General features: G+C 38.1%; 1 protein-coding gene across 4 annotated transcripts in view; it reads left to right on the top strand.

Moving 5' to 3' along the window:
• STARD13 (StAR related lipid transfer domain containing 13) overlaps positions 1 to 26,958 on the top strand; it is a 799,642-nt gene that overhangs the window by 6,027 nt on the left and 766,657 nt on the right. For 3 of the 4 annotated variants that reach the window (XM_007495305.3, XM_056825164.1, XM_056825162.1), the window contains exon 2: positions 15,499 to 15,633. The exons of the other annotated variant lie outside the window; for it this stretch is intronic. The gene's annotated coding sequence lies outside the window, so the exon portion shown is untranslated. The remainder of the gene's footprint in view (positions 1 to 15,498; positions 15,634 to 26,958) is intronic. 4 annotated transcript variants of the gene reach the window in all.

Raw genomic sequence — 26,958 nt, 5'->3', positions numbered from 1 at the left:
TCACTTAATTGGTTTGCCTCAGTTTCTTCATCCCTAAAATGTGGATACTATTTATAGCCTCTAACTCTCAAGGTAGGATCAAATGGGATAATCATTGTAAAGCTCTTAGCCTGATGCCTGACACAGATTAAGCATTATATAAATGTTAGCTATTATTACCTTAAAATCCTAAAGAATTGTCAGGGTCACATAGCCAGTATGTGCAACAGAAGGGATTTTTAGCCAAATCTTCTTGGCTTCAAGCTGAGCTTTCTATCCACTATGTATCATCCTGTATCCCACAAATAGTGGCACGTTATATTAGATCCAGTCTGGGATGACTGAAGAAATCTCACGACCCTAGAATCATAGGCTAACAGTTAGAGGAGACCCAAGAGGCCATCTAGCATATTCCTTTCATTTTATAGATACATAAGAGCATGCAAATTGTAAGTTGCAGAACCAGATCCAGTTCAAGGCATCTGACAGCAAATACAGCAGTTTTTCTGCTGACTCATCTTTAACTTGCCCTTCTTTCTCAATCTGCACCCCCAACATTTATCCCCAAAATATCCAATCAAATTGGAGTCCCATGGATTCTGCTATGATTGGAGCATTATTACCCAGGAGTCCTCTCTCTTGCTGAATTCGAACTACTTGTTCCATCTCTCCCAAAACCCTAAAACAAATAGCCTTTCTTAGTATATCTCTAACATGAGGCTATGTACAGATTGATGTATTGATGTGGGCATCAAGGCATGGGTATGAAATAATGAGGAATAAGCAGGGTCTAGAACAGACAAAAGCATGACAAAATTAATATAAGCTTTCTCCCATCTTAGAAATGTGCTCCCACTGAATTTTGCTAAATTGAAATTCTTCCCTTCCTTGAAGGATCATATCAGATACCACTTCTTCCACTAAACCTTTTCTGACTTAACCAGCTAGAAGTAATTTTTCTCTCCCTATAATTCTTCTCTCTCCTCTCTCTCTCTCTCTCTCTCTCTCTCTCTCTCTCTCTCTCTCTCTCTCTCTCTCTCTCTCTCTCTCTCCCATTGAATGGATCTAATGTGTGTATATATATGACATATATACCAAACTTATTCTAACTTATATTACAATTAAATGCATGTGTGTTTCATCCCTCTTAGTAGATTACAAAGTACTTGAGAGTTGAGGGCTACCTTTTTTTTTCATTTTTGTATGACTATGGCAGTGATGGTGAATCTTTTAGAGATGGAGTGCTAGGCCTCCCCAACCTTCTCAGAGACCCAATGCTATGCCCCCCCCTCAAATGCTGGACATGCCCTGTCCTGCCCCTTACCCCACACAGGGGAGGGAGGAAGCACTCCTATTGGGCTTCTGGATGAAGGGGCAAGTGAAGTGAGGAATGTCCTCAGGGAGTGTAGAGAGGGGGAGAAAAGTGGCCTGAGTGCTCCATTCCCCTCCAGCTCTACCACCTGTGAGCTGCCCACCTTATCCCCTGTGCACTCCCATTGGGCTGGTGGGCAGAGGAGTGGAGGATATGAAAAAATATCATCAGGAACATTGGAGAGGTGGAGAGGAGCAGCTCTGCCAGAGTCCCTCTGCCTTCTGAACTCTGGGATTGGGGGTGGGGGTGGGGAAGGAGGGTGTCTGAATGCCTGCAGAGAGTGCTCTGTACTCTGTGCATCATTTTTGACACCCATGCCAACAAATGGAAATTAGGGCAAAGACTTCATATAACAAAGTATAAGATTATGACACTAGAAGTTGCTGTCCATCCAAGGCTAAAATAGAAATAAACATTTTGGAAACAGAGAGCCTGCACCACCCAATAATTCTAGCAGTGAGAGAAAACCCTTATCATTTCTTGAAAAGAAAACCACAGTTCTATTGCTGGAAAGTCACATCATTAGGAGAATGCAGGGTTCAAGGATACTAGCAAAACAATTAAATGAGATTCTTGTCATACCAAATTTTATGGACAAACATTCCTATGCATACAACTTACATTGAGCTCACATACATATTCAAATTGAATTTTTCCTGCCAGCACTCATTACATTTTTGCCCCTGATTTCCTATGCTGATTAAGTTGTTCACTAATTTGTTGATGATCACTTTATTCCTTTTCCTCCTGGAATCAATAGCTCTACCACTTAGAACTAGAAGAATCCTGCTTTTCTGTGCTCTTCCACCTTTAGATGCTCCCTACTGCCTCTTAATAGCTCCCTACTGTCCCTCAGATAAAATGCAAACACCTCCACCTTCATTTAAGATCCTCCAATTGGGCTCAAAATTATCTAATATTTCTTCTCTTCCTAAATTGTATAGCTCAGCTAAAGACATCTAGTACCTATTCTTCAAACTCAACATTCCATCTGCTATCTACCTCAGTGAATTTGCATAAGCCTCTTCCTTAGCCCACCTGTATCTGTGTATCTCCCCTCTTCCCATCACTACCTCTAATAATCCTTATCTTCCTTCAGTTCCCCTTGACTTTTATATCCTATTTGAAGCCTTCCCACATATCTCTTCCTTGTTAATACTCTATCCCTTTTTAAATTTTAACTTGTATTTATAAGTACAGATGTCCCTTCCACATGACAATTTTCCCCATCACAATTTTGATGTATTGCCAATCAGCATAAAAAATTAAATGGGAATATTTGGGAAGTTTTATGGAAGCTTCAGATGACACAAAGCCCAGCAGATGACAAAGAAAAGTTTAGAAACTCAGAAATACAGAAAATATATGTATAGTAATGTATAATAACATGTTTTGTTTTCAAATTCTGTAAATATACACAATGTTTTTTATAAAGTTAAAATGAGTAAAAAGTTAAAGTTTGTGAAAAGGACACAAAAGTTAGCAGATGACACATAAATGTTAACATTGACCTATATATAGACTATGACCAAATAAACCAAATTTTGGATACTGTTAGGAGTAGCCATAGGAGAAAGAAAAAAATTAAAATTTCTTCTTTGATACAAAGGGAAGGCCAAAAAATTGGTGGGGCACTATGCCCCTAACCCCAGTGATATGGAAGGGATAGCTAGCTAGCTAGTAGCTAGCTAGCTAGATAGATAGATAGATACATGTTATATCCCCTTAATGGAAGATAAACTCCTTGAGGGCAGGGACTATTTGGGGTTTTGATGTTGTTTTTGCCTCTGTATCATCAGTTTCTAGTACATTATACTGAGGTAGTAAGCAGTTTCTTAATAATTAAAGTTTGTTGAATTTAATTTAATTAAACTTCTGGCTACCAACTTTAGGGTGGCAGTTTAGTCTCATTCAGAAAAAAAATATTTTCTTTAGATCAGTTCTTGTTTTGAATCCTTTATTCTGTTGTATGGAAACAAAGAAGCATTTCAGCTACTGGATTTTTCAATGTCAATGTAAGGGATAATCTCAATTCTCATTATAGAAGGCCATAGAAAACAATAGTTGAAACTGTTCTTTTCTTCAAGAGCTCTCAATTTAGGTCAGGAAGACAGGACACTGCTGCATAGAAGGCCTTACAAAGTATCTTGCATGAAAACAAGCACAAGTCAGTTGAATATAAATCAAATATATGAACTTCAAAGGGAAAAGTAGTAGTTTCTATTTGTAAAATACATGAATCAAAGGGGCAGGAAGACAGGAGAGAATATAGAAAGTCCTTGACATACAATTTGAAGCAATGGAGATTAGAGTTTGAAATGCACATTCTATTCCCACACAGATAAGATCTTTTTTTTTTCTTTATTATCACTATTGTAGATTTAACCAGAATTTATTAAGCAATTACCATATCCCAGGGCAAGGAGGAACTGACATTATCGTCATCATCACCATCATCATCATCATGACAGTTCATATTTCTATAGATCTTTTAAAGTTTTAAAATTCCTTTACATATATCTGATTTTCTCTGACATTCTCCTGGGGATTAAAGAGGGAAACTGTGTAACAAAGCAAGTGAATACAAAATATTTACAAATAAATACAATGTTATTTCTAAGGTAGGAGAAGAAGGTGATTGGAATATACTAGTAATTGGAAGGATCAGTAAAGACTTCATAAAGTGAGGTGTATTCGAGGGGAGGTTAAATTGTAGTCGAGGGGTTCAGCCTTTCAGTATAGAGAGGGGAAAAGAGTGGAGACCTCTTCTCAAAGTGGGGTTCAGGGGAGACAGCTGATGTTTAGGGTTGACTCAGAGAGAGAAGAGGGGGTTTGAAGATTTCCCCCCTTCTGCCTTTCCTCCTTAGCTAAGGTTGCTCTCCCAAATTCACTCTTGTCCTTCTTGTCCCCACTCCACTACTTGAGACCAAAGGGTCTCCCCTTGATCTCACAAGTGTGATCACTCACACTTGTTCACAGCTTGGGGAACAGATAACTTTTTTTTTTAATTATTATTTTTTTTTATTTAAACATTATTTTATTTGGTCGTTTTCATACATTTTTCATTGGAAACAAAGATCATTTTCTTTTCCTCCCCTCCCCCCCCCCCGCCTTTCCCTCTCCTATAGCCGATGCATGATTCCACTGGTTATCACATGTGTTCTTGACTCGAACCCATTTCCCTGTTGTTGGAATTTGCATTATAGTGTTCATTTAGAGTCTCTCCTCAGTCTTATCTCCTCCAACCCTGTAGTCAAGCAGTTGTTTTTCATCGGTGTTTTTACTCCCACAGTTTATCCTCTGCTTGTGGGTAGTATTTTTTTTTAGATCCCTGCAGATTGTTCAGGGAAATTGCATTGATACTAATGGAGAAGTCCATCACCTTCGATTGTACCACAATGCATCAGTCTCTGTGTATAATGTTTTCCTGGTTCTGCTCCTTTCGCTCTGCATCACTTCCTGGAGGTTGTTCCAGTCTCCATGGAATTCCTCCACTTTATTATTCCTTTGAGCACAATAGTATTCCATCACCAACATATACCACAATTTGTTCAGCCATTCACCAATTGAAGGGCATCCCCTCATTTTCCAATTTTTTGCCACCACAAAGAGCGCAGCTATGAATATTCTTGTACAAGTCTTTTTGTCCATTATCTCTTTGGGGTACAAGCCCAGCAGTGCTATGGCTGGATCAAAGGGCAAACAATCTTTTATCGCCCTTTGGACATAGTTCCAAATTGCCCTCCAGAATGGTTGGATCAATTCACAACTCCACCAGCAATGAATTAATGTCCCCACTTTGCCACATCCCCTCCAGCATTCATTACTTTGCATAGCTGTCATGTTAGCCAATCTGCTAGGTGTGAGGTGATACCTCAGAGTTGTTTTGATTTGCATCTCTCTGATTATAAGAGATGTAGAGCACTTTTTCATGTGCTTATTAATAGTTTTGATTTCTTTGGCTGAGAACTGCCTGTTCATGTCCCTTGCCCATTTGTCAATTGGAGAATGGCTTGATTTTTTGTACAATTGATTTCGTTCTTTATAAATTTGAGTAATTAAACCTTTGTCAGAGGTTTTTATGAAGATTGTTTTCCAATTTGTTGCTACCCTTCTGATTTTGGTTACATTGGTTTTGTTTGTACAAAAACTTTTCAATTTGATGTAATCCAGATTATTTATTTTGCATTTTGTAACTCTTTCTAATTCTTGCTTGGTTTTGAAGTATTTCCCTTCCCAAAGGTCTGACATGTATACTATTCTGTGTTCGCCTAATTTTCATATAGTTTCCTTCTTTATGTTCAAGTCATTCACCCATTTTGAATTTATCTTGGTGTAGGGTGTGAGGTGTTGATCTAAGCCTAATCTTTCCCACACTGTCCTCCAATTTTCCCAGCAGTTTTTATGAAATAGTGGATTTTTGTCCCAAAAGCTGGGATCTTTGGGTTTGTCTTTGGAAGTTCCATGGGTATGGCACTAAATAGATAGATGAGTTTGGGTAGGATGGTCATTTTTATTATATTGGCTCATCCTACCCATGAGCAGTTAATGTTCTTCCAATTGTTCAAGTCTAGTTTTAGTTGTGTAGAAAGTGTTTTGTAGTTGTGTTCATATAGGTCCTGTGTTTGTCTCGGGAGATAGATTCCTAAGTATTTTATTTTGTCTAGGGTAATTTTGAATGGGATTTCTCTTTCTAGTTCTTGCTGCTGAGCTGTGTTGGAATTATATAGAAATGCTGATGACTTATGTGGGTTTATTTTGTATCCTGCAACTTTGCTAAAGTTGTTGATTATTTTGATTAGCTTTTTGGTTGAATCTCTAGGATTCTTTAAGTAGACCATCATGTCATCTGCAAAGAGCAATAATTTGGTCTCCTCCTTGCCTATTTTGATGCCTTCAATTTCTTTTTCTTCTCTAATTGCTACTGCTAGTGTTTCTAATACAATGTCAAATAATAGAGGTGATAATGGGCATGCTTGTTTCACTCCTGATCTTAATGGGAATGGATTTAGTTTATCCCCATTGCAGATGATATTAGCTGATGGTTTTAGATATATACTGTTTATTATTTTTAGGAATGACCCTTCTATTCCTATGCTTTCTAGTGTTTTTAGTAGGAATGGGTGTTGTATTTTATCAAAGGCTTTTTCTGCATCTATTGAGATAATCATGTGGTTCTTGTTGGTTTGCTTGTTGATGTGATCAATTATGTGGATAGTTTTCCTAATGTTGAACCAGCCCTGCATCCCTGGTATAAATCCTACTTGATCATGGTGGATGACCCTTCTAATCACTTGCTGGAGTCTTTTTGCTAGTATCCTATTTAAGATTTTTGCATCTATATTCATTAGGGAGATTGGTCTATAATTTTCTTTCTCTGTTTTTGGCCTGCCTGGTTTTGGAATCAGTACCATGCTTGTGTCATAAAAGGAGTTTAACAGATAACTTTTTAATGTTAACTTAACTCAATCAGGATAATACAAAGGAAAAACTATCAAGGAAAGAATGGGAGAGTAAAGTGGGGAAAAGGGGTCCCTGTCTCTATATAAAACCCTTTTCCCTCATCCCTTGAGTTTGGGGGGAACTCAGGCCTTGGCAGCCTGAGCCCCCTAAGAGAAAGTCAGGTTGACTCACGCTGGGTTTGGCCCCTTGGTCACAGTTCAGACTTAGGGCAACAGGAGTTGAAGTAAAGTCTTCTCAGGTTTCCTCTTCAATAGCCTTTTCAATTGGGAAATGTTGGGGGGAAGGATTTCCAGTCACAAGCAGGAAAAAGTGGGTAACCCTTAGGAGAAAGTCTTTTTCCACTTTCTCTTTTCAGCTTCTCAAGACTGAGAGATCAACTCCTCCACCAGCCAGAGTCTCCTCCTCCTCAAGATTCCAATCCCTTGGGGGCCCCTCCCCCATGGAGGTGATCAGTTTCACACATTCTGCAGCCTAGCACTTTTCTTATGTGCCAGCCTCTGTCACAGGGGGGCACCTGAGTTGACACTTGAAGGAAGGCAGAAATTCTTAATGGCAGAAGAGACGAGATTCAACATATGGAAAACAATTTGTGGAAAGGGACTAGAGAGGAGACCGTGTATAGGCAGAAATTTTGTGCTGACGCCAGCTTGACCCAACTTGCTAGAGCTGATTTTTAAATTATCAGTGTAAGTATATATACACAGAAATTGACACCACAAATTAGTGTTCAATTTATTGTTTTATTGATTGTTTAGACTAGAGTGTCAAACTAAAATAGAAAAAAAAGTTGGGGTCAGCTAGGTGGCTCAGTGGATAGAGAGCCAGGCCTAGAGATGGGAGATCCTGGGATCAGATCTGACCTCTGGCATTTCCTAACTGTGTGATCCTGGGCAAATCACTTAACCCCCATTTCCTAGCCTTTACCACTCTTCTGCCTTCAATACATAGTTTTGATTCTAAGACAGGAGGTAAGGGTTTAAAAAATAGAAATGAAACCATTTAAACATTAATAAGATTCCCTGTGGGGTATATGGGGTGCTCAGGGAGAAGTAATATCTTTGGCATGGAGGGCTTGTCCTGCCCTCCTAGGGCAGCTCTCCAGCCTCTGACCCTCACCTGACACCCAGCTCTCCCTTGTGGCTCCTAGTAGCTGCTAGCATGTAGCAGTGGCCACACCCTGGGCAACGGCTTCAACAGGCAGGCTAAACCTTGTGAGGGTAGCCATCGGGTTGTCAACCCCTGGTGAACTAGGGCTTTGCTCACCCAGCATGTGAAGACTGCTTCGGTGGAACAGGCGGAAGAAACCAACAAGAAGGTTCAATGGCTGAGATGGCGACGCAGCAAGGCACTGTGGAATGCTTAGGGCGTGTTGGAGCACAAAAGACAACACGGCCATCCAATGCAGCTGAGGAAGTCTCCAGATGTAATGACTTTTCGTGCCACTGGACCCAGGCTTCCAATGCCGAGAGAGTGGGACTGTCTCTGCATCGACTTTTCCACTTAAATCTTCATGCACAAGTGTCTTTGTGCACAAAAACACACAAAGACAATAGTCATCCTCGGTTACTGAGAGACTACTACTACTACTACTACTACTACTACTACTACTACTACTACTAAGATTCCCTGCAGTCACATATTGACTTGGAAAACCACATATTAACATTACTTATGTTTCATTATATTTTTACTTATTTTCTTAAATATTTCCCAATCACATTTTAATATATTTTACTGTACTCAAGGATATTTTGGGGTCATACAGCCAAGTGACAACATGTTTAACAACCCTGGTCTAGATTGTTTTAAGTGATGGAGAAAATGTTAATAAAGCAGAGTAAACTTTAAAGTGCATCAACATTATTTACTGCTGTGTATAGGAAACAAGAAGTAGACCACTTTGGCTAGAATGTACATTATGTGTAGAAAGGAATAATGTTTAATCAGCCAGGGAAAATAGGTTGGAGACAAATTGTGAAAGACTTAAGATGTCAGAGAAGTTGTCATTTGAACTTCAAGGCAATAGGGAGCCACAAGAACTTTATAAGAAGAGTGACATGGTCGGGCTAATATTTAAAGGATAGATTAGTGAAAAAAAGAGAAAACTGGACACAAGGAGACTGTCATTTATCACTATAGCTTTCCAGGTATATTGCAAATGAAGTGAACAGATGAAGAACCTGCAGGGGGCCTGGTGAAGATGAATATATGATAATAAAGGAAGAGAGATGTCAGGGTACCCTCATGATTGGTGTGACATCATGCTGTGCTGCCAGCTGCACAGTAATCATACATCTTCAAGAACAGTGGTGTCTTTGTGCTCTTGGCTTTCTTTTCATGAAGATCCCATTTGGAAATGTTTTAGCCCTTGTGCCTTGTAAATATTGGTTATATACAAATACATTTCAAGAATTGGCCCCAAAGAGAGGAATTTCAGAGCCCTGCAATGAGAATTCATGCTCAACTGCAACTTGGATTCAGCTGCAAAGCCCATACTTTCTCCCAAAGGATAATTGGCCATTTTGCCATTGACCTGTCTGCTCTTTCTGTACCTTAAAGGAATGATGAAGGAAGCAAGAGTTACTAGCTATTCCTCAAAATCTTACATGGTGCCCAAATGTCAAAGGAATTAGCCTTGCCTGCTTCACTAAATAGCCAAAACTTAACAATGATTATTCTTGATCTTCCTTGCTGAAATGGTAAAAAGGAACTTTAGAATGTGAGCATAGAGCTCAAAGCCATTTGGTCAAGCTGCAGGACCCACCAGTGATTCTTCTAGCTGAGTAACCCACCCTAGAACAGTCCTATCAGCCTGATGCAGTGCATGCACTAGAATTAGTATTCCAACTCCCAATCCCATTGGTAGACCAAGGCTTCTTGTCCACTATCTGAAGATAGTGATATATTTTAAATATTCTAGCATAAGCTCCCACTGCTCTGCTTCCCCTCATTGATTATAATTTTTACATTAATCAGTCAGACTTAATTAGCTCTTAGAAGAGAGTATTTACTAAGGATATAGTAAATTTATGAATATTATAATATAGAGTTTTTGTCTATATTACTTCTAGATTATTATGTCTATGTGGATATAATTAAATGTATTATATGATTAAATTATATTTATTTATTAAATTATACAGAGATATGACATCTCTCCATATAATAATAGATTGTTGTTTAATGAGTTTTCAGTCATGGCTGACTCTTTATGAGCCCTTTTGAGCTTTTCTTGGCAAAGATAGTGGAGCATTTTGCCATTTTCTTGTCTAGCTCATTTTACAGTTGAGGAAACTGAGGCAAATAGGGTTAAGTGGCTTACCTAGGGTCACACAGTAAGTATTCAAGGCTAGACTTGAATTCAGGAAGAGGAATATTCTTGATTCCACGACAGGCACTTTATCCACTGTACCCCCTAGCTGTTAGATATTATAGTTTTGAGTATAATAATGAGAGTGGAGACAAAAGATTCCCTCAAATGCCTGTGACCCAGTCCTTCACCTATGCATAAAGTGGGCTCAAGCTTAGCACATATGGCAAAGAGGTAACTCATAGCACTTCAAAGTTCTTTTGCTGAAGTCCCCAGAATGTTCCTTTTAGGTAAATAGTGAGGCTTTTCTACTGGGATCCTTGTGAATCCTCTTGAATTCTGCCTCTTGTTATGTCCAGTCCGTCCTTACTTCCCAATGCAGACATTGCCACCTTTCCTATGGTTAAGGGGAAGTTCAAATCTTTTCATCCTCTGAAAGGAGGGGAGAACAAGTCAAGTTGGAGGCCTTCTCTTTTCCCAAAATGGTTCTTGCTCATGGGTTCAGTTGGAGGCTTCTAATGGAGCAGCTAATGCTAAAATTCTAGATTTCTACCTAATTCTTTGATTTCATATAAGCCCCAAAAGATATGGCCCAAATCTCTTGACCAACCGAAATGGACTTTCTGTGCAACTTTATTTCTGTTTATAGGATGGTTCTCAGAAATCTAAGTTGGTCTAAGACATTTTGTTTTAGGTCTAAAGGTCATGATTGATTCAGTAGAATTTTAAGTGTATTGGAAGAATTTGATTGAATTAATCAACTCCCACACTGGCAAATGACCTCACATTTGGGACCCTAATAAGCAAAAGCTATGATCCCCATGAGACCTAAATAGGGGTCAAAATTTGGGAATATTTTCATTTTGATCTTCTAGGTTCTCTTATTCTTTTTTCAAATCAACCTTTTCTCAAACATCTTTAAAGTCTGAAAGCCATTATCTGCTAGTAGGTTAGCCAATATCAGCTAGCCTTTTAAATAGTTAATCCTTGATACAAATTAGGAGGAAGAGAGGAAAATAAAAATAAAATAAGGCGGCCCTTATATTTATAGGAGAAAGCTGATCTTGTGCAGCCAGCAATTGCCCTCTTCTCTGAAATGGTCTGGTAATGTAATTGTCTTTCCATCAACATTGCTGAGTGCAAGGAAAACAGAAGAATTTGTGGAGGAAGAGAATGACAGACTGCACATAATTGTTTTTTTTTTCCACTCTCTCAATTAGTTATTGGTCAAGAGAAAGGCTATAAGGAGAGAAAATTGTTTCACAACTTATTTAACAGAGAAAGCTCATTCTTGTGAATCTCAGAAAATGTTGCTCTTTTTTTGTTTCTTTTTCCCCTCCTCACTAGTTTTAGAGACCTTTGCATACATGAAATGCAGGGAATTAGAGTAGTTTTCTAACCTTGCTTTTTTTGTTAGAGGGTTTGTGGCCTGGCTTTATTTCCCTCTTTGCTTCAGAAACTGGGAATATCAAACCGACCTGCTCTTCTGGGAACATAAGGGAAATCTTCACCACACTGACTTGTGGCCTAGACTGTTGAACCAAGCAACGACAATTTTCTGCTGGATTAGAAAGGAAAAGTATTTGTTTAATTCTTCAGGGAGGGGGAAAAGAGCCAAACAACAGACTTTGTTGATGGGTAACTCATGGCTGGTTAGGCTTCATCTTGTATACTACTAAGCCAGCTAAGTCAAGAATAATTGTGGAAACAAGTTGAACATGTTTGTTAGTCAATCCCTGTAACCATGCATTTTATCTAAGATAATGGTCTGCATGGAAGGCCATATATAACACAAAAAGAGCTTTCTGTGCTAGCTTGTACTTGGCGGGAAACCCAGTGGAATGTAGAACCAACAGCTGAATGTCTTCTCAATACCCATTAGACTTTTCTCTTTCAGGTCTGAAAAGACCACAGCTGCTCTGGATCTTGTCAGGCAGTGAAATTCCTCTGTGTTATCTCTGGAGGACCTAAGAACAAGGCTGAGCAAGGAGTCATTTAATTGAAGGTTGTTCCTACCCATTGCTACCTGCTCTGTGGAAAAACCTTGCCTGGAGGAGTTAGATTCATTCCTAGGCACTGGCAATCCTGTTGGTAGCAGCTTTCAAAACTCTCCTTGCAGTTGCCAATTCCATTTGCTAGAGTTTGATCAAAGTACCAGGTTTAGAGGGATAAAGAAACAATTTTCTAGTGGCTATTGAACAATGGCACTTCAATTTACCATGAAAAGACCTGATTTAAATTTGGTTGGAACCACTGTAAAAAGCATAGAATACTTGGAAATTCTACCTTTGGGTTCATAGGACCTGGATTTGAGTTCAGATTGTGTGATTTCAATTTGCATGTCCTTGAACAAATAGCATAATCTTTCTGGCCTCAGTTTTCTCATTTAGTAAATGAAAGAATTGAACTAGGTGATTTCTGAGGTCCCTCCCAGGCCTAAATATCTGAAGTTTTCAGGTTCAAATATGTTCCATTTTCTCTCCCTTTCACATGCATCTTCATAGATGTAGGAATAATAGACTGTGAAATAAATTTATAAATTTTTGTGATATTCACAAACTCCATGTGGTTAAAGTTCTGGGAATGGCAGGAATGGTGTGGTCTCCAACATTGCCTCATTCTGTTCAGTGCCTGCCCTAGTAGTACTAGAAGGAATCTTAAAGATTTTTCTAATCACACCTTCCTTTTACAACTAAGAAAACTGGCTTAGAGAGGTTGTGTTTTGCCCACTTTTGGCAGAATTGAGACTAGATCCTTGACAACATAAAATATAATGGCTTGAATTTTATGTTGTAGCTGGCATTGGATAGATGGGATAAAAGGCTAAGAATTTCTAAATAATCACCATTCTTCTAGCATCCCACGATAGAAAATGTAATATCTTTCTCATTCATCCCCTATACTTAACTATCACCATTTGTACCATCTCTTCTTTTTAAACACCTCTCAGGATTACCTCTTCTTTATTCCCACAATTTATATTCAAAGCAAGGAAGGCCACATTAAAGGAATTGAGGGAGTAGGACAGCAAATGGTTAATCGTAGGTATTGAGTGAACCATAAGGACTATCTTGTGACTCAGTTCTGGAACTAGCTTAATTCTCTTTCTATTTAAGTACGGGCTTAGTCCTGTCAGAAAAGTTTATTCAATTGTGGGAATTGGGAGAAAACCATATTGCATTGTTTGAACCCAGTCCTGTGTGGCTGGGATACTGGACCTCTTATACCTGCTATTTAGAGATCCTTGACCTCTTAGGTTATGTTGACCAAAAACTCAATCAAATCCTAAGACTGATGTAAAGAGTTTTCTCATAATTATGTATCTCAAGCAACTCATATATGTCTCTTCTGAAAACTGGCCCTGTACTCATTAATCAATTACTGTTTCCTTCTTCCTTTGATTGTTTGCAGATACTTGGGAGGATTAGGACACTTCTTTTCCTGAATTCCTGAATCAGGGAATTGAATCTGTTCACTCTCCCTCTCTTAACTTGTAAAGTCTCTAATCTTTCATCCAATAGAATCAGATTACTTAAATGTTGTATGATTTCCTTTTAATTAATTGGCCTTATTTGATTTAAGTGTTTTTAATGTAGAAAAGTCTGTTTCCCCCTCTAATTCAGGGTCCAGCCCTAAATTGGGGAAGGGGCATCGTCCCAACTTGTTAGTTAATTGGCATGAATTTGTTTAATAAATTGATCAGTCATTTTGCCTTTTGTTCATTACACTTACTAGCTTGTATTTCAGCTTCTACCTCCTCCTCGCTTGAATTCCTCCTTTTCAACTGCCACAAATGTTCCTGAAACACTATTGATAGAATGATACTCCCCAGTTCAAATACTTCTGATAGCTCCCTATTCTTTACTGGGTCAAGTCCAAATTCCTTTCTCTGTGTTTAATCTGGTTCTACTTTAACTATCTGAACATATTCTATACTACTCCCAAATACGTTTCTTCCACTTCAGTTAGGCTTAGTATTTTCCTTCTTTTTGCTCATTCTGGATTCTCAATAATAACAGCTAATAATAATAATTAACATTTCCATAGTACTTTTAAGTACTTTTACATGTTACATAAGTACAAACATCTAGTTTGATTTTTCACAAAGACCTTATGAGGTAGATACTATTACTACCCCCCCCCCCATTTTATAAGTGAGAAACCGAGGCTGAGATGATCATCTAGCATAGACATCTGAGAAGAAACAAATAAAGGGATAAGATGAGAACCAGGAAAGAGTAGTGTCATAAAAACGTAGAGACAAGAAAGTATCCAGGAGGGGAAGGTGGTCATCAGTGTTAACTATGGCAAAAAGGTCAAGAATAATGAGGATTGAGAAGCAGACATTAGATTTGACCATTAAGAGATCATTGGTAGTTTTGTAGAGAGTCAATTCAGTTGAATGATGAGGTCAGAAAGCAGATTACAAAAGATCTAAGAAGAGTGAGAGGAGAGGCAGTGGAGGTACCAATTGCTTCTTCAAGACCTATGACTGAGAAAGGGAAGAAGAATAAAGGATAATTGCTAATGGGGATGATCAGATCAAGTGAGGGCTTTTTAAAGATGGAGGAGAGTTGGACATATATAAGCAGCACAAAAGTTACTAAGGCAAAGATTGTTATTTAATAAGCAACTGTCAATTAATAAGCAAAGATTCAGGAAGGTAGGAAATACTAGAGGGGTCAATATGTAGTAGAAGCCAGAAGTAACTGGGATCAAGGTTGCACTTAGAGGATTTGGCCTTTGCAGGAGGGCTACCTCTTCATTAGAAACTGCAGTAAAGGAAAAAATAATGGGAGATGATACCAAGGGGGTGTGAAGTGGGAAGGAGAGAATTCAATCTCTCCTCAACTCTGTCTCAAAACTTTCATCTCCCTTCAAATTTCAGCTCAAATATCTCCTCCTCCATGAAGGTTACTGTGTCTTAACAAAACTTACTCTAAGCTCCTCGTGGTAACAATAATGGCATTAATATATTACTTTAAGGCTTACAAAATGCTTTATAAATATTCTTTCATTTGATCCTGGTGCTGTTATCATCCCCATTTTACAGATGAAGAAACAGGTAGACAGAAGTTAAGTGACTTACCCAGGATTACACAGCTGGTAAATTGTCTAAGAATGGATTTAAATTCAGGTCACCCTGCCCAGATCAAATGCTCTATCCACCTTAGCACATATTAGTGTGCTCTCCCCCACCTCTAGTAAGATATAAAATTCTTGAGGGCAAATAATTTTTTTTTAGTTTTGTTTTATCTTTGTATTCTCAGAGACAAATACAGTGTCTTACACCATAGGAGCTTAATAAATGTTTGTAAAATTGAATTATGTAGGACAAAAACCAAGACTTACACTTCTTTTATGTTCTTTACAGCATCTAATTCATTAACTGTGAATGTAGGGGGTGCTTAAATGAATTCTTGTTGACTGATTGATTGAATACAGTCATGACATAAATTCCACAATCCCAAGGCATACCCCTGGAATGAGGACATCACATGGCTGCCAGGTATCAGTTTATCTTTTTTATCCTAAGAATTAAATTCAGATCCTGACCAACTTGTGATTAAAAAGTTTCTTTCATGCTTTCCAGAAAAAAGAAGGATTATTCACCCCATTGTCCACTCTGTTTTTCATAGATTTTTCAGATGAATTCAGTGACTCAAAAGTGACCATGCTGAGGAGCCCTGGTTCTTGTAATATTAGAAGACAATTAAATAAGAGGGGAAAAATTCTTTCTTTGGAACTAAATCCATTATCCCATTTAAGTACTAGCTTATTGAAAAAGAGAGAGGTTAGAGCTTTGGGCTAATGGGGTGAGGGTAAGAGTTTAATCCCTGGGTGGCCAAACTGTCATTTTTACTTTGCAGATGTCATAGCTAACCCCAAGATTCAAGCACATTTCAAATGCAGCCTATTGATTGTATGATAGTCTGAGTGAATGAGCATTACTGGAAGATATGTCAATAGGTCGATATCATTAATGCCTTTGATTAATCATCAAATAGTCCTTGAGCCCTTTCCATGTGTAAAGCACTGTTTTAGACCCTATAGGGGACCTAGAAAAGTCTAAGATGTCTTCAAAAAGGGAAAATAGCATGTAGAGAAAGATTTAGAGAAGGTACTAAAGGATTGTAATTTTTTTTAAGTTAAAGCTGGAACTTTATATTTCATTGCTAAATCTAGGCTAATCAGAGTGAACAGGTCAAATTTTTCACAAGTGTAAAGAAGGTGATCAGTTCTAGCTCCATAAAGAATGAGGATATAGAATATTCCAGGAATTAATTTTTTCTTAGCTTCTTGCTCATCCATTTCAGGGAGAAGAAAATAGTAACCTATGTGCTAAAATGTTCATTTAGTTTCACAATTAGAATAATATAAACTATACATCCTCATAGAATATTTCTCTGTATACTAGGAGAGAAAGATTTTTAAAGTTCCTATACTAACATATTAGTAGCATAGAAGTGCTTGGGGCAGCTAGGTAGCACATTTGATAGAGTGACAGGTCTGCAGTCTGGAGGACCCAGCATCAAATCTAGACTCAGATACTTCCTGTCTCTGTGACACTTAACCCCGATTGCCTAGCCCTTGCCTCTCTTCTGTCTTAGAACTGATACCACAATAGAATGTAAGGGTTTAAAAATAATATAAGTACTTAGAGGTCAATATAATAACCTTTAAAAATTCCATATGAGTAATGTTAGCATCTTGCAAATAGGAACTATTTGATTTTTCTCTTTTTTATGCCTAACATCAATCAAAAAGATGTGGTCATATGGCAAGAGGAATGAATGGGTAGAATGAAAGCCCAACAAGAACTCAAGGAAATCACCAAGAACAATAGACATACCTCTTGTGGAAAACTTATGGGGAGAGAGAGCAAGATATGCTGCTAGGGATAAATTATGAACTCATCATTGATAGGAATTCCCTTATTGTCAGTCAGTCAACTTGCATTTATTGAGAATTTTCTGTGTGAGGCATTGTGCTAAGTGCTAAGGATACAAAAAAAGGCAAAAACAAACAAACAAAAAAAACCACAGTCTTTGCCTTAAAAAAACTCAATTTTTTCAAATAAATCTTTATCTTCTGTCTTTTATTCCATACTAACTATTGATTCCAAGACAGAAGATCTTGTAAGGGCTAAGCAATTGGAATTAAGTGACTAGACCAGAGTTATACATCTAGGATATGTCTGATATCAAATTTGAACCCACAACCACCCTTTACCAGGTATTGCATTCTATCCACTTAGCTACTAGATGCCTCAAGAATTCAAGCTCTAATAATGGATTCAACATGCAAATAACTATATGCACATCACATCTATTATAGTAGAAATGAGAAGTAATCTCAATGGGAAGATACTAGCTGTTGGGGAGGGCAAAGGAAGGAGTAGGAAAAGCTTCATGCCTAAGGTGAGATTCAAGCTAAATCTTTAAGGAAAACAAAGAATCCAGGAGAAGATAAGGAGAGAGAACATTCCAGGCTTCTGAGCACAGTCAGGATAGTGATTGTTGTGTGAGACACATAACAAAAAGACCAATTTTTGCTGGGCCATGAAATACTTAGAATAAAATGTAAAAACTAGAAAGTTAGGAAGGGGTAAATTGTGAAGGATTCCAAAAGCAAGAGCATGTTGAGTAAGATGATGATATAGATCTGTACTCATAAATTCATTAAAGTATTTGATTACCCCTAAAGCCAAACTCAGTTAGCACCTTGTACACAATTGCTTTATAAATGTTTCTGTGGTTTTTCTTTATTTTTAATCCTTACTATCTGTCTACATATAGATTCTCAAACAGAAGAGTGGGAGGGACTAGATAATTAGGATTAAGTGACTTGCCCAATGTCACATGGTTAGGAAGTGTCCAAGGCCAGATTCAAACACCCACTTCCTCTGGACTCTAGACCTGGCACTCTATCCACTGTGCTTCTTAGCTACCCCAAACATCTGTTGAATTGACTATGACAGAATTCACCATGTGAGTTTCAGCTAACAGTATATGTCTTTGCCCCAGTCAGCAAAAAGGAACACTCTCCTTGTTCCATCTTGAGCTGAAGTAAAGGACGTAACATAAATAGAGTTTAGGATATGCCAATGTTGGTGTTAATTTTGTTATAGGAAGACATTTTAGATTTCTTGAAAACTTGATGCTGATATAATACTCATCATATAACTTTGAGCAAAAGGGGAATAGAGCAAAGGGAATACGTGGCCATAAATTCACAAAATCCATCTGAAAATATGAGGGCTCTTATAGAAGCTTTCTTCAGAACAGCTTGATGTGTACCAAGTACAGACCATGCTTCTGTAAGAGTAGAAGTGCATCTCTTAAGTATTTTTCCTGCCTGGGCTACAGGACCAGGAAAGAAAACAACTATTTTAGTAACAGTGTATTGAAAGGACATAGAGGTTATGAATTCAAAGCTAGAGGGAACCTTTAAAGGTCATCTATTTAAATCTCCTCATTTTACTGATGAGGAAGCTGAGGTCCAAAGAGCTCTAGTGACTTCTCCAAGGTCACACAGATAAAAAGCCACAGAACAAAAATTTGAACCTGTGATTTGATCACAATTCCAAAGGTGCTGCCCTTTCCACCACACCAGTCAGCCTATGAATGAGTCAGAGTTCATAAAATCAGCCAGAAAGCTTTGCCAGAACTAGGGGTAGGATCAAGGATGAAAGGAAATTAAATTGGAAATGACTGTGAGAAAGAAGCCAGGATGAGAGTATATTTATAATTATTTTCCTGTATTTATCTGGAGGTGAGCTAGGTGGTATAGCAGATAGAGTGCCTGGACTAAAGTCAAGAAGGTTCATTTTCCTAAGTTCAAATATGGCCTCTGACACCATTTGTGTGACCCTGAACAAGTTACTTAAACCCTATTTGCCACAGTTCTTCATCTGTCAAATGGAGAAGGAAATGGCAAAGCACTCCAGTATCTTTGTCAAGAAAATCCCAAATAGGTTCATGAAGAGTCACATATGACTGAACAACAACAACAATTTACATGGCACCTTGAGAATGCCATACAAAGTAGCTTAGGCCCTTTACAGGGCACACCGTGGGTAAACTCTAGTACCTGAGGCATATGGAAAATGAGGGATGACATAGCATAAGAAGGCTTTCTTAAATACAGAAATAAGCATGTGAGGCCAATGACACATACTCCAGAGGACTTATTCCAGTTCCTTGAGGGATGGTATTGAAAAATTTCCTAAAGGACAGGGAAATTACTTGTGTTGATATCTATTTAGGGTCCCAGGGGTCCTATTTCATCCTTACTAGATTGGAAGGTGAGTACAGGGAAAACGTAAGGTATGAGATGATATCTCAGTTATTTTGATTTTAATTTCTCTAATAAATAATGATTTCGAGCATTTTTTCATTTAGTCAAATATATCTTTGATTGCTTCATCCAAAAACTGTCTGTGCATATCTTTTGAATCAATTGAAGCCATTGTATCAATTGAAGAATGGCTCATATTCTTATATATTTGACGAAGCTCTTCAGATTCCAGTTCTTTGCCAAAAGAAAAAAAACTGTTATAAATATTTTTTAAAATGTGAAGTTTTTTTCCCTTTTCCTTAATCTCCTTAGGAAATAAACCAAATAGAGGTATTACAAGATCAAAAAGTATACACAGTTTTATAACTTTTTGAGGGTAATTCCAAATCACTCTCCAAAATGGTTGGCTTAGTTCATAGGTCTCTATATAAATGAGATTTCTATCTGAGAAACTACTTATAAATTTCCCCCCCCACTTATTACTTTCCTTCTAATCTTGGGTACATTAATTTTATTTGTACAAAAACTTTTCAATTTAATGCCTTCAAAATTGTCCATCAATTGGAGAATGGCTAAGCAAGTTGTAGCATATGATTTTAATGGAATACTATTGCCATTAGAAATGATAAAAGAGCTGATCATAGAAAACCCTAGAAAGACGTATAAAATGATGCAAAGCAAAGTGAGCAGAATCATGAGAATGTTATATATAGTAAAAACAGTAATGTATGATGATCAATTGTGAATGACTTAACTATTACAGTAAGGCGAGGATTGAGGACAATTTAAATATTCAGGTACTCTTGGACCTAGATGGGACTTTAGAAATCATCATCCAGAACCCTCATTTTAGAGATAAGAATATTAAGGACAAGAGGAGTAAAAGGTCTTGCTGATCACACAGTTACTAAGTGAAAGTAACAAAACCAAGATTCAATTCTGGGTCCCTTGACACCTCATGCAGTAATCTTTTTCACTAGATACTTCATCTGCAAAATAAGGGGACTGGGTTTGAAGATCTCTCTTCAGCTCTCATCCTATATTTATTAATTATTAATCCAATGTATAATTTTTCTTCCCCTTGAAAGATCACACCCCTTGGGCATCAGTCCCTTCTCCCTCTCACTTCTGCCACCATTGCCCAGTCATTTCCCCTACTGTTCTCCTAACCTTACTACTTGCCTAAGCTGGATTCTCTGCTCTCCTCTCCTTCCCCATGACTGACTCCTCAAAGATGTATCCTGGTTGGGGCTTTGTACAATGAGCAAACTCTAATGCTTGCCCAGTTTTATAATATTGGATTCCAGTCTTAAATTCAGGTAATTCTGTGTTTTGTCATTGCATCCCTGCCCTACTATTTGGATTAGGGACCTTTTGTTGTTGTTCAGTTGTTGCATTCATGTTTGACTCTTTGTGACCCCATTTGGGGGTTTTCTGGGCAAAAAATACTGGAGTGGTTTGTCATTTCCTTCTCCAGCTCATTTTATAGATGAGAAAACTGAGGGAAATACTAACTTGTCCAGGGTCATGAAGTTAGTGTCCGAGGGCATATTTGAACTGACTTTAGGCCCAGCGCTCTATCCATTACACCATCTAGATTTATTTTGGAGCCTTGTTCTGCTCATTTGAAAATGTTTTGCTATCTTGGGAGCTCTTGAACTTGACTATCCATCCCCTATGCCATTGGTTCTCAACCTTTCTAATGCCATGACCCCGCAATACAGTTCCTCATGTTGTGGTGACACCAAACCAAAAAATTATTTTGGTGGCTACTTCAAAACTGTAATTTTGCTACAATTATGATTCGGAATGTAAATACCTGATATGCATTATGTATTCTCATTGCTACAAATCAAACATAATTTAAACATAGTGATCAATCACAAAAACAATATTTAATTATATGTTGAAAAATATTAATCCAGCAGGAGTCAGCCTGATTGCTGGGGTGGGAGGTAAGTCCTGCCTGGTGAGTGGGTCAACAGGCACTGCCTTCTTCTTTCTGTCGTCTCCCTCCAGCTCAAACTGAGGCTTCACTTTGCTGGGGTTACTCGGCTCCTTTATCCGCTCCAGGACTCGTTCTTAACCTCTGGGGAGCCAGCGCCCGGGTTCTCTCTCTGGGTCTCTGTTTGAGTCTGGTCTCCAGGCAATAGGGTAAATCCATCACCCCTCATAGGGGGAGGGCTGCTGATAGGTAACTAATATTAGTACAATGTGCAGGCAGCAGGGTCCCCGTTCTTTCCGAGATCTTTCTGTAAAGTAGCACAATTTCTCAGCAGCTAAAGCCATCGAAAATATGTATTTTCCAATGGCTTTAGGCGACCCCTGTGTTTTGGTCATTCAACCCCTGCCAGGGTCGTGACCCACAGGTTGAGAACCACTGCCCTATGCCCTTTTCATCTCTCCCTCCTAACTTTTGCAGCTTCCTTCAAGGACAAAATAAAATCCTACCTTCTACTGTAAGTCTTTCCCAGTCTCCTTTAATTCTAGTAGCACGCCTCTATTCATTATCTCCAATTTATCATATATATATATATATATATGTATATATATATATATATATATATAAGTTGTACTGTTATTTGCATTTTATCCCCCCCATTAGAATTGGAACAAAGAAGCTCTGAGTTCAAATCCGACCTCAGACAAATTTTGGCTATGTGAGCCTAAACAATTCACTTAACCATTGTTTGCCTTAGTTTCCTTAACTGTAAAATGAGAAAAAACAATAGCCCCTGTATCCCAAAGTTGTTATAAGAATAAAATGAGATTATATTTGTGAAGTTCCTGGCACACAGGAGGCACTTTATAAATATTTATTGACTCACTAATTATCTACTTCCTGATCCTTTGGAAACATGAACTCTAATGAGAAAGCAGCGTGCAACTAGTTGGGAGGGATGATGCTACAGCATCACTCTAACAACTGTGGATATTTTCTAGCTCACAGCCTATTCAGCCTTTGATAAGGCCATCCAGCCAGAAGGCAGGGCTTGTCAGCAGAGTCAGATGGAAAAAGTCACTGTAGATCACTAAGAGACTATTAGTATGATCAACATTTGAGGTCAAAAAGCCAAAGTGAAAAAGCCAGCAAAGGCTAAGGGAGAATTGAAATCTTCAATCTCATAGTCCAACCATAAATTTAACACATTGAGTTAGTAATGTAGAGTAGGAGGCGTTCTTGAAAAGGAACAATGTCTCTTTAATCATCAGGTATTGGGACAAGAATCACACAGGTTGTAAGTACCTCTAACAAAATCTCAACCCTCTTGAAACAAAAGTCATATTAACAAAGTAGCTAAGGAAAGCCCCACAGCCACAACCTCTCATTTAAAGAAAACAAAACAAACTCATCCCTCCCAGTTGTATTTGGCTGCATGTGTCCTTTTTTGGGGTAGCCTGGGCAAAGTCTGCTTCTACATATATATATGTTTTCCCTACTTCCTCAAGCACTTTCCTCCTTCCCCATCCCCCTCCTCAAGTTCCTTTAGGACCTCTCAACTTTTCACAAGTATTGTTCAAACATAGCATCAGCATCTCAGGAATTTAATGGAGATTGTTATCAAGAACAGCATGTGAAATTATAGCAGGTAGGGATTCAAGCCCTTAAGTAATTAAGATTAAAATATTTCATTTTAGTTGTAGACTGGGCCTCCCAAGTTGTAGCCTACACAAAGCTCAGGCTTTATCAGAAATGGGGCAGCTGGAATGAACCAAGTCTGAATTAGCTGAGCAATCTGAGAATGGTATCCTATAGTTGAAAACACAGACTCATTTGGAGAGAGAGAGAGAGAGAGAGAGACAGACAGACAGACAGACAGACAGACAGACAGAGACAGAGAGAGACAGAGAGAAGTCAGAGAGGGAAGAGAGACAGAGACACAGAGAAAGACACAGAGAGAGAGAGAGAGAGAGAGAGAGAGAGAGAGAGAGAGAGAGAGAGAGAAGGAGAGAGAGAGAGATTGTTTCCTCCCAAAATTATGGTCCTACTGAATAAAAGAAGATTTCAACAGCCTCCTGTATTCCAGCAAGAATGTGCTTCTTATTTTATCTCTGGTTCTACAGTTCCTTGTTTCTGCAGGTAAAGGAAGAATGAAACCTGAAAGGTAAGTTGAGAAGATGAATGGATTGGAGATAGAAAACTAGACTTTCAATTAAACTGTTCACCTCCTCTGTGAGTCAGCATAGTTTAGATAGACCACTGAAGTATAGTAGAATGCTAACCTGAGAATCAAGACCTGGGTTCCAATCCCAGCCTAGCAGCTAACTGCTTACATGTCTTGGGTTGTCATTTAGCTTCCATGCTGTTATTATTTCATCTGCAAAGTTGAAGGGTTTGAATTAGGGTGATTTTAAAGTCCTTTCTATTTTAGAAATTCTTAAATTAATATACCTGGACCTCACACAGGGAAAAAACTAAGAGAGGAATAGATATGGCTTGCTCTATCCATCTAAGAGAGTTGTGAGGATAAAATGAGATGAGAGATATGAAATTACTTTGCAAGGGTAAAAGCCCTTAACTACTTGGATAAATGGCTATTATTTCTAAATCAATTGGGTGCCAGAGACTCTTCTCCCATTGGCTGAGAATAATTGAACTCAGCCACTGCCCCCTTGGAGATTACATGAAGAAGACAGGACAGAGCTTTTACTTTTGTAAAAAAGGACCATGAGAATTTTGTCTAAGTAAAACTGGCGGGGGGAGGGGGGCGTATAGAATTTAGGCAGTTATTTTAACTCAGATATAATTGCTTTAAGCTCAGTAGACTTCCTCAATTTGGCTTGAAGAATAGAGTAAGGAAGCTACTGAAATCTAAATCTATGACTCCTGAGACCATTTGCATTCCCAACCTAACATGGAAAATATACCTCAGTTTCTGACTGTGAAGTGATGGGGCAAGTTTAGTTTTTATTTTTGTTTTTAAGAATATGGAGGTATAAGACCTTGACATGCTCTTTGTGATTCTATAAACCTACAGTGCCCAAAATGACCACATCTTAGGATTGTAGAATGTTAGAACTAGAAGAAACCTAAGGAGTCATCTAGTTCAGGATTCCGTAACATTTTTGTGTGTGTCACAGATGCCCAGGGCAATTTGGTAAAGCCCATGGACCACTCAGAATAATACATAACATAAAATACACAGGATTGCAAAGGAAACCAATTCCATTGAAATAATTATTAAATTATTTGTTAAATAACACGTTCATAGACCCTCAGGTTAATAAACTGTGATTTAGTCCACTGCCATCTTCATTTTAAAGGTGAGAAAACTGAGATGCCTGATGATGCACAACTAGTAAATGGTAGAGTTCAACCCAAGTCTTCTGACCCTGGCTCCAGTGCTATTGCTATCATGTCACATTATTTTTATACCATAGATACATTCTAGAGAAATATCCCCTAGGAAAAAGTACTTAACCTATGAGAGCAAGCAAATTAGATAAAGGTCCTGGCAACCACTGCACATCTCCAGATAAATATTATGAATAGCTCTGGCTTGGATGAATCAGGCCTTGAAATAATTCATTTTGACCCTTAGCCTTTATCATCTTCTTTCAGAGCACACTCAAAAATATTGTCTTCCATCGAGATTCCAAACTCTTTAAGAGTCCTGAATGCTCCATTTTGAACTACTTCTCCAGTCCAAAAATCCCAGGAGGGCCCCGAACCTTCCTTGTCTTCTTTATTATATGGAGATTTAAACAACCACATTCAAAATGGACCATTTTGAGATAACTGCCATTACCCAAGGAGCCTTCTGGTCTGCCATAGTCAACGCTATGAAAATTAGTGATTATTACAGACTAGCACAGGGATACTTTTGGGGTCAGTGAAACAATTTAAATCATTTTGTCCCTTCTTTAAATGGCCACAGGTTTCCATGCTTTTGTTTGCTTTTCTTGTTTTGTTTTGTTTTAGCATTTTTTGAGAGATCTCTATGATTAGTTAGACTACCAGCTGCCACTTGTGGCTATTATCAGCATGTCAGTCTAAAGTAACTGCTTTCCTCCCCTTTTCTAATTTACTGTGAACTTGAAGAACAAGATAAGCACCATCCTTAGAAATAGAAGTAATTAGGTTCTGAATGATAGCCTGAGGGGATCTCTTGAAAGGAGCTTCAGTGAATAATTCAAGGACTTCAGATTTGGCTGCACTGAAATAGTTTGCTTTTTCAGCTATTTTACATAGTTGACAAAGCTGGAAAAGTGATTTCTGGGTTTTTGAAGCATTATCATATTAACATAGATCTGGATCTACAATCTGTTCCCCATAATGGATAAAACACACATGATCCTCATTTCCCCATCAGTGGATCTCAACCATCACTATAGTGCAGTTTCTTTTTTAAATTTTCTTTGGAACTTTCAGAAATTCTATTTTAAAAGCCTTGGCTATAACTCAATGTTTGTTTCATGTGCAATACTTCAAGACTGGAAGGGAGCACCAAGGGAGAGAGCCTTGTCCTACTTTCTAGCCCTGATACTGACATCTACCAGTTGAGTTTTTCAACCATTCTAAGCATCATTTTTCTTCAGCAATGGAGATTATATTATAAGCCCTTAGCCGGTTTCTGTCACAGGGTTGTTATAATGATCCCATGAGAGAATATAGGTAAAATGGATTTCTATACAGTAAGATTCTATACATATTTTTACCTTATTTTCATATTTATTTTCTACAGTTATTATTTTTTATAACTATGGCTCTTCCATCAATGTACTTGAGGCTCTCTAGGCTAAAGATGTTATTACTGCTGTTGAGAACAATGTTTTCAGAGCCACATTTGTTGATGCTGCAGCAAATGTGCCTGAATATTCAATAACTATACTGCTGAGTGGTGTAACAAGGATTTGTAGAGTTGCTAGTTATTCCAAAATTAAGCCCCTTTAAAAATTTGGTTCTAATATTTTGGACTCTCTAAAATGAAATGTGGGAAGCAGTGATCAATTCTTGGCAATATCTGGCTTTCCTCAAGAAACTGTCTATTGGGCATCTTAATGATGATCTTTACCTACTAATTGTTTAGTCAGAATTTCATTTCAATCATTTCAATAGGAAACACTAGCTTGGCAAGATAGACACGTTTCCCACTCAAAGATAGCTAAAAGAGATAAATCCATTCTGCTCAGTAATTATTACATTCTTCATGTAAGACCTCAGGTGTGCATCAGTTCCTGACATACACCTGCATTTCCCATTATAGTTCTTCATCATTTGGCATAAAAGAAGACAGGATTGCTCTTGCTGGCCTTACTTTTGTTCCAGTCCTCAGACTGGCAAAGTTTTCTACGATGATTTTGTGTCCTGGAATCTCATCTCACCCTTGAGAGTTATGGAGATGACAAACAGTTGTTCCTTCACTCAGGAAGAGAAGTCAAGGCTCACAGTTTCTGACACAGCAAGTTCATGCAGACTCAGGTCATGATTTCAAATAGCTATTTCCAAGTCTCACTACTAGTTGAGTCAAAGAAGATCATGAATAAGAGAAAATGTCCTTCTTTGATTTATGCACAAATTAACAGACTGTGT

This window comes from Monodelphis domestica, chromosome 4, assembly GCF_027887165.1.
Source record: "Monodelphis domestica isolate mMonDom1 chromosome 4, mMonDom1.pri, whole genome shotgun sequence".
NCBI lineage: Eukaryota > Metazoa > Chordata > Mammalia > Didelphimorphia > Didelphidae > Monodelphis > Monodelphis domestica.
This window is presented reverse-complemented; position numbering and strand designations above follow the sequence as displayed.